A 15,045-nucleotide genomic window follows, 5' to 3' on the forward strand; every position below is an offset into this window, starting at 1 on the left:
ACAGGGGGTCTCAAAACGCCACTGTTACAGTGCCTGAAGTTATCTTCCCCCTGGGACTGCATTTCTTAACAAAAAAAATAACTGGCTCGGAAACTACGATAAGCACACACATTCACAATGACTCAGAATGAGTTTCTGATTATGTCTGATTTCAGATTTTAGGACTTTTAAGGGATATACAATTTTTGGGGGGAAATTACAATGGCTTACTATTAAATATTGTTATAATTTAACATGCCAAATGCTCACAAAAGTGATGTAATCTCATGCCACATGACACCACTTTTTGTGGATAAAGGCAGCATTGAAACAATATAAGTGATGTCGTTTCTTCTGACATGCTTTTGGATCAAAACAAAACGATGGGTCACATATCTGCCCATTTTTTTTTCATAATTTAACTTTTTTTCAGGTTATTCTTGGAAAATGGAAGACATATTCCCGAAAAGGAATTTTAATAAATTGACATTTCAACAGTGAAACACAACCGTTACAGTAAATCCACTTGGACTCGGTGTTGTTTGCCTCAGGGGCAATACCCATGACGCTCTGCGAGATATAGGCAGGGTCACATAAATGCAACGGCTTTTAGAAGGTGCAGCTTGGGGCCTCACATGATGACCTCCCCAAGAATATGCGTGAGATTTTCTCATATTTGAAACGCAGTATAACTGCACTGCCAATCCTAGAGGAAATGTGTCAATGAAAGGAATATCATAACGATGCCTGTTGTTACGAGTTACATGCTGAATTTTTTTTATTTTTACACGTGACATTTACAAAACACAACTGAAATAACCACGATGAATAACAATGGAGTTATTGACATTGGGCACGGGGTGATTTTAAAACAATCAGGGGAAGGAATTAAGCATACAGGGAGGGACCCCCAAAACTAAACTATAAAATACTCTGGGCCCAACACTTAAGCTGGCCCTGGATATGGGAAATACATTGCATAAACCTTACAGCCACGCTAGTGTATATAGTTTACGTGTGTATCTTTATGTAATAGTCAACTTATCTCGCTGTTTGTTGCTCTAGGACCTTCCTGTAAACTAGAATGTAATTGATCGAAAGAGCACATTCCTGTATAAGCGTGCTCGTATAAATAGGTAAATAAATAAACCAACAGGCAACTAGTGTGATAATATTTACAAGCCGTGGTGATGTTATTGAGATCTAAACCATTTACTCTACTTCCCAGGTTTGTTTTCCATGACTTTGAAAATTAGTTTTTTTTCTGTGCCTGCAATTCCCATCTCTGCGGATAATGTTTTCAAGTATTCTGTTGTCGACTGCCATTGCTTATGTCCCGTTTAAAAACAGGCGTTGCTAATCTCCCATTTAAAAGCAAGCATTATATAAGCAGAACTACATTTTGTTTCCATAGATAAATAAAAGACATATTTGTGTCCATCAGCCTATTCGTTTTCCGGAATAATATTAGCAAACAGTGCTCGTTTAAGGAATACATTTCTGGACTCGTTTCCATCCTCTGGGCCTCATCAGCAGTCAGACTTGCTAAATAAATGCTGTTGGATTACCAGATGTTGTTGGCAAGAACACTCAGGTGAAATTATGGCACCTATTTCAGACAAAAACCGATACTCCACACAAACATATTATGTATTGCTGTGGAGCATTATAAGTAAAAGCATATATAAGCAGATCTTCATTCTGTCATACACAAGTAAATAAAAACTAGTTTAGCCCATCAGCCTAATTGATTTAAAAGCCAAGTCGATTTAAAAATATAGTAACGCGACACACTTTAAACTCCGTCACAGAATTCTACAAGGAATACATGGGAAATATGATATTCGTTTGTTCCATTATAATTTTTTTTTATAAATAATGAACAAAGCCCATGTGCTTTCAAAACAAAATACCAAGCATCGTTGTGCTCTTATCTTCACGTCAATACACACATCTGTTGCATCTCGTAAGCATATGGAAGGGCATGCGCATGAGGTGTTAAGAGTAGGGATGCCTATATGTGTTCACATCAACCCTGTAGCCTGACCTTGCTTAAAGGGGGACACACGCAAACTTCAGGGTGGGACGAGCAGAGAGCACAACGCTGTAAATGACAAGCAAACTTACGCAGCCGTTTGAACGCCAAAGCAGAATGAGTAACGATACGACGATGATAATCTATCTATAAGGGGAAGCCGAGTTTCGATTTAAAGCTTTCGTGACTGCAGGGATTCATCTTCTTGGTTCTTTCGGTAAAGTCACGTAGAATGGAAATAATAAAATAATAAAAATAAAACATAATAAAATAATTCTCACGACGTTTCGGCCACAACGCAAGCAGCCGTCCTCAGGTGAAGAACAGGTCTGTCGAGAAGATAGAGTCTGAATGTCTTCTCGACAGACCTGTTCTCCACCTGAGGACGGCTGCTTGCGTTGTGGCCGAAACGTCGTGAGAATTATTTTATTATGTTTTATTTTTATTATTTTATTATTTCCATTCTACGTGACTTTACCGAAAGAACCAAGAAGATGAATTCCTGGAGTCACGAAAGCTTTAAATCGAAAAATAGTAAACTAATATAGAGGCATATTCTTGGTTCTTTCGGTAGATTCACGTAGAAGGGAAATAATAAAATAAAATAAATATAAAACAATAAAAATTATCACGACGAAAATGTTGTCGCTGTGGATTTCACACCTGATGATTGCTTGTGTTGCAGTCGAAACGTCGTGAGAATTTGTATTGTTTTATATTTATATTATTTTATTATTTCCATTCTACGTGACTTTACCGAAAGAACCAATATGAAGGGAAAGCCGAGTCTTCACCAAGGGTAGAGGGCACGGGCTCTGTCCTCTTTAGCCCTGCCCCTCTGTCCCCATGCGATGGGGCTGGAAAATATGAAGGGGGGCCATTAATAACGTGGCTTGCAGTAGAGACATTGCGCTCAACTTTGGAAGGCGTTCATACCTGCGAGATGATGTGTTCGATTCACTTTTAGAGTCGCGCGTATATTCGCGCCGCCCTCCGTGTGCAACGATCTTGCGTGACTGCGAGAGGAAGTTGGCACTGGTTAGCTGTACAGGAGACAACGGTGGCCATTGACTTTGCAATACACCACCGACAATATTCGCTGAGAAAAATGTCACTATCATTAGACAATTGCATGTGTGTATAGAGCAGGGGTCGGCAACCTACGGCTCCGGAGCCGCATGCGGCTCTTTACGGGCTGCTTCTTGACGATGAGTACGTACTCAGATGCATTGCGGCTCTTGAAATACTGAATTTTGTACCGAATTGGAAAGAAATGGCTCTTCTTGTTATTTTGGTTGCCGACCCCTGGTATAGAGTATATACACACACACACAAATGACCTATTCACGTTTCTTAACCCCACAGAGTGAATGAATGAGGTGGGTAGGAAGCAAGCATTGGCAATAATGCGAGTTTGTGTTTAATCATTCTGCTGTGGCCAGGAGCAGTTGACTTTGGGCATGTGTGGAATGGACCGATTTTTTTACGTCGAGGTCAAGATGCAGCCATACAATGCCTTGCTCACGCCGTTGCTGGCGGGGTCTCCACCCAGCAATTATGGCAATAGGTGGCAGTACCCACACTTCACCCCACCACACGTGACCCTGCCGATCGACTGTGCTGTACCCATTTATATTACTGGGCGGATAGAAGCTGAGGTTGGGGGTGGTTATGAGACTCGCCGAAATGTTTCAACTACCTCGCCAGAGACTGCAATGACAGTGTGCTAGCCACTAAGGCTGCATCAATTGAACAAAGACTGGTTTATGGGGAGAGAAACGGGTTCAGACCAGGTGATGGTGCTGCAACCCCAGGAACGTAGCAGTGAGCTCTGCGTTCATCCAGTATTATCAAGGTGTAATACGCAATGCTGACTTGTAGGTGTCACTATTTCACAGCAAAGGATAACCCAAATGTGTCTTCCCACTGAGATACATATTCAGCAAATGTTCTTCCCTGGTGCAAAGATGCCAATCGATGCAAATTACATTTGCCTACCAAGATAGTCACTGGAAGCATGCGTTATGATACGGGATTCACAGTTAATCGCGGAAAAGACCACAATAACATTTCGTGTGATTTCACTTAAATTCGTAATAAAGATTTCCAACTCAGGCTGAAAGTATTTGTGCATTAGCCATGTCCGTCCGTCTATCCGTAACAGGGGTGGGGTGGGGTTAGACTATAACTCTCATAATGATGATCCAAATGAATTAACTTGTAATAGCAGGAGGTAGTGTTGCTATTCTGGACTTTACCGCCATTGAAAACCTCCCAATAAAAAAGACCCAGCCGAGGTACAAGCCGTGACCACTCATTTGAAAATTCGTTCTAACGAGAGACACTGTCAGCTCCTGCCAGATAACGGGGGCGGTGGTTGTGGTGGTGAGTGGCAACATTAGAACTTATCAGGCACTCGACTCAAGGGCGTAGTTTTCAGGGAGGGAGGCAAAGCCCTTCCCAAATATGAACTTTATGGCGGGATCCCAGAGTCCCATAAGCCCCCGGCTCTCTCATAAAGTGCGTTGCGACGTCATTTTATGTCCGTTGAATGCGAACGCTACGGCAATCTATTCCTCTCGACGAAGCTCCACCGTCTACGCGATGCGCTAATCAAAGTTTCCAAGTTTTGCTTCTTCTGAGCATTCGTCCTCGCCGCTGCTGCTTGGACACGAGAACGGAACGATCAGCGCCGGACGGAGTAGCCAAAAATAAATTAAAATTAATGACGATTTTCACTTACGTTTATTCTGGACCCCCGCCATAAGGTTCAATTGGCCACGTTTATTAATTTATTTTCAACAGCTTACAATTAAGATAAATAATTGATTGATTCATTCTATAGGCGGACCTCTGCCCACCCCCCGCCAAAATATAGAAGTAAAACTCCACCAATGAATCCACTTCAATCCTGTATTCAAATTTGCTGTGGAGAGTAAGAGTTGTGCCGCGATTAATAAAGTTGAAACTAAACTATTTTGTATTTATTCTAGATTTGAAGCTTTCGTGACCGCAAGGATTCATATTCTTGGGTTTTTTTCGGTAAAGTCACGTAGGTAAAAAATTTAAATAAAAACGTCGTGATTTTTATTTTATTTTAATGTTTTACCTACGTGACTTTACCGAAAAACCCCAATAATATTTTGTATTTGCCCAGGCAACGCTCACTGAGCTGTGTGTAGCTCTTTTTTCGGAGGCGACCTGCCCACAAATGATAGCTCAACGACGCGGCGTCTCACGTGGACATTTACAGCAGCCAGATATGGATGTGAAAAGCATGGGTTGATGAGCTTTACATCGCCCATGCATTTGCATTATTTTTCCTAACTCGTTAAAATAGAGACATTTTTGAATAAATTTTATTTAAAAAATAGCAGATATGTGTGCAGCTTTAAAAAAAGCGTCCTATTTTCAAATAGAATAAATTATATACATGTGCTTTGTGACACACTGAATATGGTTTGAGTCAGCTACACATGACAGATTCAATCCAATTATGGAGAGCTACAGTCGGAACGATATTGGGAAAACAATGCATTCATCACAGAGAGACGATGTCAGTTGTGAATATTTAAGACGAACAATTACGTTTCTTTTAAATAGCAAGTTACACTAATTTCTACAAATATATTCTATTCAAATTTAAATACCCACATTACTAGTGTGGCGAAGTAGGGTGAAACAATCCTTCTTGCCGACATTTTTAATAATATAATTATTGATATGATAGTGCATGAGCAAACGCAGCAAGTGAGATACCCAATTCTAGATTTGAAGCTTTCGTGACTGCAAGGATTCATACTCTTAGTTCTTTCGGTAAAGTCACGTAGGTAAAAAATGAAATTTAAATTAATAAATAAAAAAAAATTATTTCTATTTTTATTCATTTTCATTTCATTTTTTACCTACGTGACGTAACGTAGGTAAAAAATGAAATTAAAATTAATAAAAAAAATTGTGTTTCTATTGTTATTAATTTTAATTTCATTTTTTTACCTACGTGACTTTACTGAAAGAACTAAGAATATGAGATACCCAAATTGTAAAATGATTTTTTTAAATCACTGAACTGCAGAATTTCCGCATTGGGCCAACGTGTTCTAGCTTGTTAACATTCTTTCGTCGTAAACTTGTCATTTTTTCAAGTTCACAGCGTGACAGTAGTGCAAGGTATTGCTGCTGTCATTCACGCATGCCAAGTGTTGTGACCGTTTATACGATACACAATGACAACTACATGTCAACTACAAAATAAAGACAAGTGCATCTTTTGTAACGGCATTCATCAATCGGCAGCAGTATGCGTCACGATATAACAGTTGGTGAGCTTCTTTTTTATTTGCACGCAACATTTTCACGAAATCCTTTTCTCCCCGAGGGTTGAACATGGCCTTCTAAAAGATACGCACTAATTGGTGATCAGCTGGGAATTTGTACATATCCTTGCTGGGGCTATTATTACAGAATCTAACATCTTTGTGAAACCCAGCATAAGATATATTTTTTACGGTAGATTGCATGTATCATGAATGTGATAGTACACTGAACTCTTGCCCATGTCTCCACTGACTATATAAAACAATACATTTGCAAAATTGTCAACTCATTTTGATGGCACGTCTTTCCCAAGCATATTTATTAATTCAAAAAATTAGTGGGTGCTATGCTAGATCTCTGTTTCACGTGTGTTCATCTCTCTGTGTCCTTGAGTTATTCAATGTGACCTTATTTCTAAAGCATTTCGTTCCTTGTCATAAGCATTAATCTAAAACTACTACCCTTACCCAGACAAAATGGCTTATTGCACTTTGATGGAATTCTCAGTTTCGTTTTCCATTTGCATTGAAATTATTTATTTTATTTTATTAATGCGCCCATGCTCATTATAATCAGTTCTTGTGAAGAAACCACAAAAGTATACAATGTGACAGTGTTAAAATATTTTTCGATTTAAAGCTTTCGTGAAAGCTTTTATTATTTTACTTCTACGTGACTTTACCGACAGATCCAAGAATATAGTGTTAAAATATTGTAAATTCTACATATATATAAAAAAAAGTCTTCAATTAATCCTGAAAACTGCGTGTTTGCTAGATTCTGCCAACATTCTCATCTTAAAATGAACACCGTGTCAACACTTGATGAACGGTGAAAAGAAAATTTGTTTCAACACACTTGAGTTAATTTAGTTGTTTGCTAAGTTCCAAATCTCTCCATGATCTACTAGATATCTCACACCCACGACCGAATATTCACTTTGACATTCAAATTATAATAGTGCAGCTCTGCAATGATTTCGTCTTGCCACTGCTATAAAACAGCTCTCGAGAGTATTGTGGCCTCTTTTAAAAATGTGGGAGCACCCACACTTTAACCTGCCATACACGACCTGCCGATCAACCGTGATGCATCTATTTATTGCTGGATGGACAGCGGTGGGTGAATTAACAAGTAAACCCGTAAAAACAAAGTTTTTAACTATAAATCTTTTATATGCGTGGCATCAGGGCGGCTAGAGTCCTCTCGTCCTTCTGGCTTGAGATGGCTGCCACCTATGGGTCACATGATTGTCTGGCAGCATTAAACAATTGGTAATTAAATATTACATTTTTTTCCCTAAACAGTGTAAAATTTTGGAATTTTTTTTACAAAAATGCATTGTCACGCACAACGAGTCTGTGTGCAAAATGTCAGCTAGGTTGGATCACGGGAAGTGGGTTAAAAAACGACCGAAAGATTTGCACGGTCCTAAGCAAGCAAGCGAACTTAATATAAAGGATTAAAAATCTTGCCAATTGTTTCAACTGGTGCACTTGGAGGCTGACCCCAGATACCTCTGGATCGCAAGTCCAGTGTGCTACCATTACGCCACCATTGCATCATACAATAGTAAACTAATATAGAGGCATATTCTTGGTTCTTTCGGTAAAGTCACGTATAAGGGAAATAATAAAATAATAAAAATATAAAACAATAAAAAATATCACGACGAAAATGTTGTTGCTGTGGGTTTCACACCTGATGATGATTGCTTGTGTTGCAGTCGAAACGTCGTGAGAATTTGTATTGTTTTGTATTTATATTATTTTATTATTTCCCTTCTACGTGACTTTACTGAAGGAACCAAGAATATGAATCCTTGCAGTCACGAAAGCTTTAAATCAAAATTTAATATAGAGGCAATCATTGAGACATGAACAGAAAACTAAGCGGCACGGTGCCAATTAATATCCAAAGTAATCCTTTACCCAATGAAATATATGTAATAAAAGTATTTGCAAAATAAAAATGCAATTGAGCGTATTCCTGATTGTCTGTGTGTTGTGTATGCACAGTCGTTGCAATTGTGCCCTGCTAGATTAAGGCTTCTCCACACCGTCACCATCCCTCGTTGTCCTGAAGTTCCCCAATCCATCTCACTCTGCCACACAAATTAATATCATCAGTCACTTTTTCACGGTGTCATCCTCTTGGGCACTTTCTTTCTATTGGCTGCCATTCCATCAGAAGCATTCTCCATCAGCAATCAAGCAGTCAATATAATAGTTTGTATATCTGTCCTTGTTTCCATATCCATGCAGTTCTCAGCACAAGCTGAAGGAGCTTGCCTTGCTTATTTGGACACTTTTCAGTTCTTGTTCCATTTCATTTGTGAGTGTCCATATATGGAGACCAAAACGTACAGAAATTGAACTTTTTCACAAGGCTGAATGTGAGAATGAAATGGAACATGCCAATATGCCTGAACAATAAAAGGTTTTAATCAGTGCACTTTGCAAGCTATGATATTGATCAGAAACATGTACACTGACAAAGGAAATGGAACAAAATCTAATCCATCGTGTTTCCACATTATGCTTTATGAATCAAATATTTATAAGTTTTAGAGTGTCATTGATTAAGGGCAACTTAAAGAAGTGGGTAGTAAAGTTAAAATCTTGAAGGTCAAAGCTCAATGTATTTAATGTTGGTATGATATTGACTTCGAGATGCTGTAATGCACACGATAATATTTCTGATAATACACATACCAGGATTTAATTCATTCAGACGCTGTCTCCACGACAGACCTGGTCTTCACCTGAGGACGGCTGCTTGCGTTGTGGCCGAAACGTCGTGAGAATTATTTTATTATGTTTTATTTTTATTATTTTATAATTTCCCTTCTACGTGACTTTACCGAAAGAACCAAGAAGATGAAGACATACCAGGATGTGACGTGTAGCGGTGAGGAAGTGGCTAGCACACTGCTCCGGCAACCCGAGTTCAGCTTCAAGCCTCCGTTAATATCAGTGGTGAGTGATCGGTGACCTGGTCTTGGCAAGCCACCAGCCCCTCCTTTTCTAATCCTACATCACCCTGGATGGACAAACGCAGCGTGGGGAGGCCTTTATCCTGCACGGGACTGACAGAGTGCTGTAAAATGAGTCAAGTGTGTTACAATGTATTCTATATATAAAAATCCATCGTTGGCTACAATATTCTGCAGATGCCCTCGTATAGAAATCTGAAGAATGTGTAAATGTTTCTCAACTTCAATAACAATTCTATGTTATAACGTAGACAAACTTAATGCATATGCGTGTGGAGTGTTTTTTTCCAACTGATGCAAGTCTTAATGTAAAAAAACCACTGCTGCGCAATGCAACTTGTAATACTTCATGTTCCCATGCATGCCATCGAATGTTTAGATCACAAGGGAGCCTGGAGCGGAGGTTTAATTACGCATCGCTGCGTCGCATCATTCATTGGTTTACAATTTGCCACGATGATATATCCTTTCCAAACATTCACACAGTCTATTTTAAAGTGACATTTTGAAGAGAAAAAAAAATAAGGACGAGAAATACAATCCAATGATTACATCCATTGTCAAATTAATTAGTCCCAAATCACCATGGCACATCACCAAGCAAGACGACGACAAAAAAACAACAAGATGCTTCCCTTCTTGAATTTTAAGCGATGCATGAAACCCTCACAACAGCAACAACATGCCAGCAGATTTACAATTATCCCTGCGTCCTTCCGACATTAAAACTCTGTTCATAATAGCGCAAATAATGAATAACTGTGCTTACTGAACAGGTTTGCGCAAAGCAACGTTTACGAGAATAGACTGCGTCTTGTTACCCGTTACCTCTTGTGTATGTTCCTTATGAACTATTCTGGCAGCAGAACCTGGAGAATGAGACGTTAATTATATTTTGACATTTCGCAAAGTGCTCTGACAACTTTTATTGAAGTATACACTGCTATACATTATTCGTGCTATTTATTTATCTTTGGCAATAATACATTATTTTATTGTTTTCACCGTTGACGCGGATACTTCTGTAGTGTAGGGGTTCGCACACTGGACATGGAGCCCAGAGATGTCACCAGTTCCATCTCCTGGTGACGCAGTTGAAACATTGAGCCTATTTGATTAAATTCCCAAACCTCTCTCCACCCTCAGTGGTATAAATCAGGGACACCACAGTCACTCAATCGGCAGGTTTGTTGTGACGGGGTGAAGTTGTGAGTACTCCCAACTCTTTGAAGAGTTGTGGGCCAGCATGGAAGAAGAGACCAAATACCCTCTTAGAAGAGCTCTCTAGAGCTCCCTAGATTTGGGAACCTTTTACCAGCAGTGGGTGTCAACAAGAAAATTGCAGGACTGCACGTGTATGTTTAGCATACGTAGCAGGGTATTGCTCTTTTCTATTGCTCCAGTGGTCTGGATTTGACTTTAGCTATGAAAACCAACATTTTCAACGTGTATTGAAGTGCTCCTTTACTTTCAGAGACCTTTCCATTTCGTGTCGTGAAATGAGCACCCAATGATGTTTTCACAACATATATTGGAGAAGGAAAAAAAAAATTAGTTTATCTGTTCCATCATAACTCTGGAATTAATCCTTACTTGGCAGAAGTTCCTTACAATTGGATAACAAATACCTACCTTTCTTTTTCTATTTTAGAAATCTATGACAGTGTTTTAACGAAAAAAATTTGGGGTTTTTTTCTCCTGAGCTCAGGGTAACCCAATCAATGAACAGCTTTAATGACAAGTAAGATGTTGGTCAGGCTATGCATTGTCTATAAGTTGCAATAACTGCGTAACTTCGTGTAAAATAATACAATTGGATACATAGTTTTTTTTTGCCACTTATGTTTTACAATTGACGTTGAATGTTTACTTTCCGATTGCAATTTCTTGGTTATGACCAGGTCATCAAACTATTCAACAATGGACTTCCTCTAATAGCAGCAGTCCTTGTGAAAAGTCATTTAAAATATGTGTGTAAATTAACGCATGAGTTAATCATCCAAAAATGCAGATGGAATTACTTTCCCAAAAAAAGACCCCGGCAATGCTCTGGATTAGCTTCCACAGCAACCCAAAATAACGTAATCCACTTGGCGGTCGGAAGAATCCAAAAAAAAACTTTTTCCACATGACCAAAGTTGAATTGAATGGCCCCGGCACAAGAGAAGAACAAACCTGTGATCTGGAAAAAACCAAGTCAGGAGACCTTATGGATCAAGCGCAAGTGGACGAGCACAGGGTTGTCGAGGCCGGCAGAATTTCAATGACCTTTAGGTGTAATCCATATGAGATTTGAGCACTTAGTGCCTGCAGGGATAAAGGCACCACAAAGGCGAATGTCAACGCAGCACTTTAAATCTCCTGCATGAATGCCAAGCTGAAATGGTCGGATTCAAATCTAGCATGTTTTCAGCTGTTGCACTCGAGAACGTTATGCCTTTCTGAGCCTTTGGCCTTTTGTTAATTTTAATCTAGCTGTTGAATTGTTATGCGGCTATTGTGATGTGTTTAGTATCAATTAATTCCCACAAAATTGTAAGTTATGACCAGGAAGCTGACGCAAATTTGCTTCATTTCCAAATTCGAAAACGATTGTTCCTGTAAATTATTGGAGCGTTTTCCTTCTGATGTTTTAAAGGAGATTTTCATGAAATGAAAGCTTCAGTTTTAATTCGACGAACGTGCATGACTTGATGAATTCAACGTTTACGAATACAACAAAAATAAAAAATAAATTGTTGAAGTGAGCATGTGGCTAAAATGTTAGAACATTGAGCCAGCACTGCCGATATCCTGGGTTTCAATACAGGCAGCCATCCGTGATTAAACTAGGTAAGTGTAGCATATGTTTTATTTTTATTATTTTATTATTTCCCTTCTACGTGACTTTACCGAAAGAACCAAGAAGATGAATCCCTGCAGTCACGAAAGCTTCAAATCGAAATTTAAGTGTAGCATCTTGATAGTTTCATCAATGACTGCACACAAAAACCACTGACTTAACATTTAATTTTTCATTTAATTGTGGCTCTACTGCAGCTCTGAGCATGAAAACATATGTAGTGGTGTTGGACTTTCATACAACAATCTCATAGCAGACTGTGCGTGGAAGTGTGACCCCCACTGGTAAAGGATACTAAGTTATGTTCTCCGATACACAGGGCGCATTGTTCTGCGAGATTTCCAATGCATTATTTTTCCATGAGATGATACCAATAGCACAATTTGAACAAATAGGGTAAAATAGTAAAAACAGGAAATACATGTGAAATTTTACGTTAAATGCTTGACCATTGGAAAAATAAAATATTTGGAAGCACTGTAAATCAAAAATAATTGTAATTTAATTTCCTGAACAGTTCCAACAACACTAACTCAAAACAATAACTGTAGTTGCAAAAAAACCTAACAATTCATTTTTCAAGCTTTTACAAAATATTACGATTTTGGGAATGTACACAATTCATACACTGCAGGTAGGAAATCATGAAACCCCCTCACGATGTAATGAATTGTCACAATAAGAAGGCACATTTTGAGTTATAAATTGATAATTATTTGAACACTGGGATGTTATGGACTCTAGCGCCCCTAGTGTTCGCACGGAGTCACTCATGATGTACAATAAATTGAATATCATTGATTTTCTTACACGTGACTTGATAGGTGCATCATTAGCAAAATTCCGCAATCAATGTAAGTAGAAGATTATTTGCATCGTTACACCCCTAATACATTGCCAACACTATTCAATTTGCCTGAGGATGGAACACATGTTTTTGTTTACTCACTACCTTACTATGTATCCAGTTAAAAAATCGACCCAAGTAATAACGTTTGACTGCACATCACACGGTCACTCTTCCAGGTCAAGTTAAAGTTAAAGCGATTTTCTGTTCAAATGAGCACTAAGGCGGTGATCGCCTCTTGTTTATGGCCCTGAGACATTGGTGAAAATGTCACATTCCTATGACAGGGCAAGACTCTCCACAGGACAACCACTTTTGACTTCCCCACAAAACGGTACGTATTTTATCAATCCAGAGGACTGATGGGCTGAGTCAGTCCCCAATGAGGACATGCATTCGCAAGCTACCAATTGCGAGCCGTTGACTCTGTCCCCGAACCACCTGGTCAGATATTCCCAGATGTGTAAACATGTCTCCGTACAGGTGAGGACACCATCGTGGGTGACTGAAAGGCTCTCTTTCAGGTGGCGCTTTGAGAGTAATTCAACCACATAGAGCAGGGTCAACGAAATGCGTTGGCCCTTGACATCGAAATTAAGTACATGTACGGCCCTCTTCTCAACCCACTGCTGGATAAGGGCCGCCTCGTGCACTGTTGGTTGTGCTGATTGGTCGGCACCAGTTGATGAATGCGAGACACCCAGTTTAATCGCAAGTGGCCGCCTGCTTTTGAACGCAGGATATCAGCAACAATGAGAGCGTTGGATAAAACGTGATGGGGGTAAGATGGCCACCTGGCTGTACCTACCTCCTTGGGTTGATGCAGCTGTGCACTGATGAGGTCACTGCTGCCAAACACAAACTCCCCCTGGGCATCCCTTTGCACCTCCATGCCGCTCTTTCTCCTCTCCCCAAACCTCATTCGCTTTTGTTCTTCTGACATCTCTCGGCCTAACAGCCATGCTCCTCAACGCTGCCGCCTCTCGTCACCAGCCCAGGTCTCGTCTGCTGCCGGGGCTGCTCTGTAGCTCCTTGGTGAATGGGCGTTAATTCCCTCGAGGATTACCCAGGACAATCACCAAGGTTACCTTGGGACTCGTTGGTGTTGTTGTCACTTTAATAGGCCCCAAGTTGCTTCATCGTGAGCTGTGCCACTGTGGCTCTCTCTCATCTCTCCCATGATTACTTTACCTGACCACCAACTGCCCCACCCATCCCTTTATTCCCTAATGCAGATGTTCTTTTGTTAAATCATCTTAAGATGCGATTGCATTTAGACACTAAGTTGAGCGAGTTAGTGTTGTTGTTAAGACGTTGGGGCATAGTACGACCAAACTATGCAAGAGATTGAGCCAGACGTTTAAACATTGATTCAGGAGAATGGGGATCTTGAAAACAAGCTCCTTGCAGAAAGTTCCTGCTGAAGTAAACATTTCTTCCCGAGTTGGTTAAATCTTTAATGAGAAAAAAGTGACAGCTATGACAGTTTTGACCACCCATAAATCACTCATATCCCAAAGCTATGCAATTTAATTAAAGGACACAGCAGTAGACAATATGCATATGGGTCTTTTTATAGACAAATTTGTTCCAGTCAACTTCAAGAGGGACATCTCAAGAAACTGTAGCCAGTCAGATTAAAAAAAGCCTGAAGGTGCCATTAAGAGCACGGTTGACTTGTATCAATACTTCATGGTCAAGGCCATTTTGATCCAGATCCTCAAGGGTTTTTTTGTTTTTTATATCGCACTGGCACGACACCATCCTGCCACAGGCAGCTTTATGGAGGTTGGAATACAAACTTAGCTCATATCACCCTGTCCCCTATTCCATATGGGTGGAATGATAAACTACCCCCTTCATAATGCCCCCCACCCCCCCCCCCCCCCTGGCCACAACCTTCCAGTGATGTGACGAATTGTCAAAAAAACCAGGGGTCACGATTTGATTGACAAATGTAATGTTTGGTTTTACATTTTGGGCAATGGTAGCGCACCTCAAGTGGCTCCAGCGGTGATGCAAATGTATTA

Source organism: Lethenteron reissneri, chromosome 19 (genome assembly GCF_015708825.2).
Source record: "Lethenteron reissneri isolate LAM-NWPU_2019-01 chromosome 19, ASM1570882v1, whole genome shotgun sequence".
NCBI lineage: Eukaryota > Metazoa > Chordata > Hyperoartia > Petromyzontiformes > Petromyzontidae > Lethenteron > Lethenteron reissneri.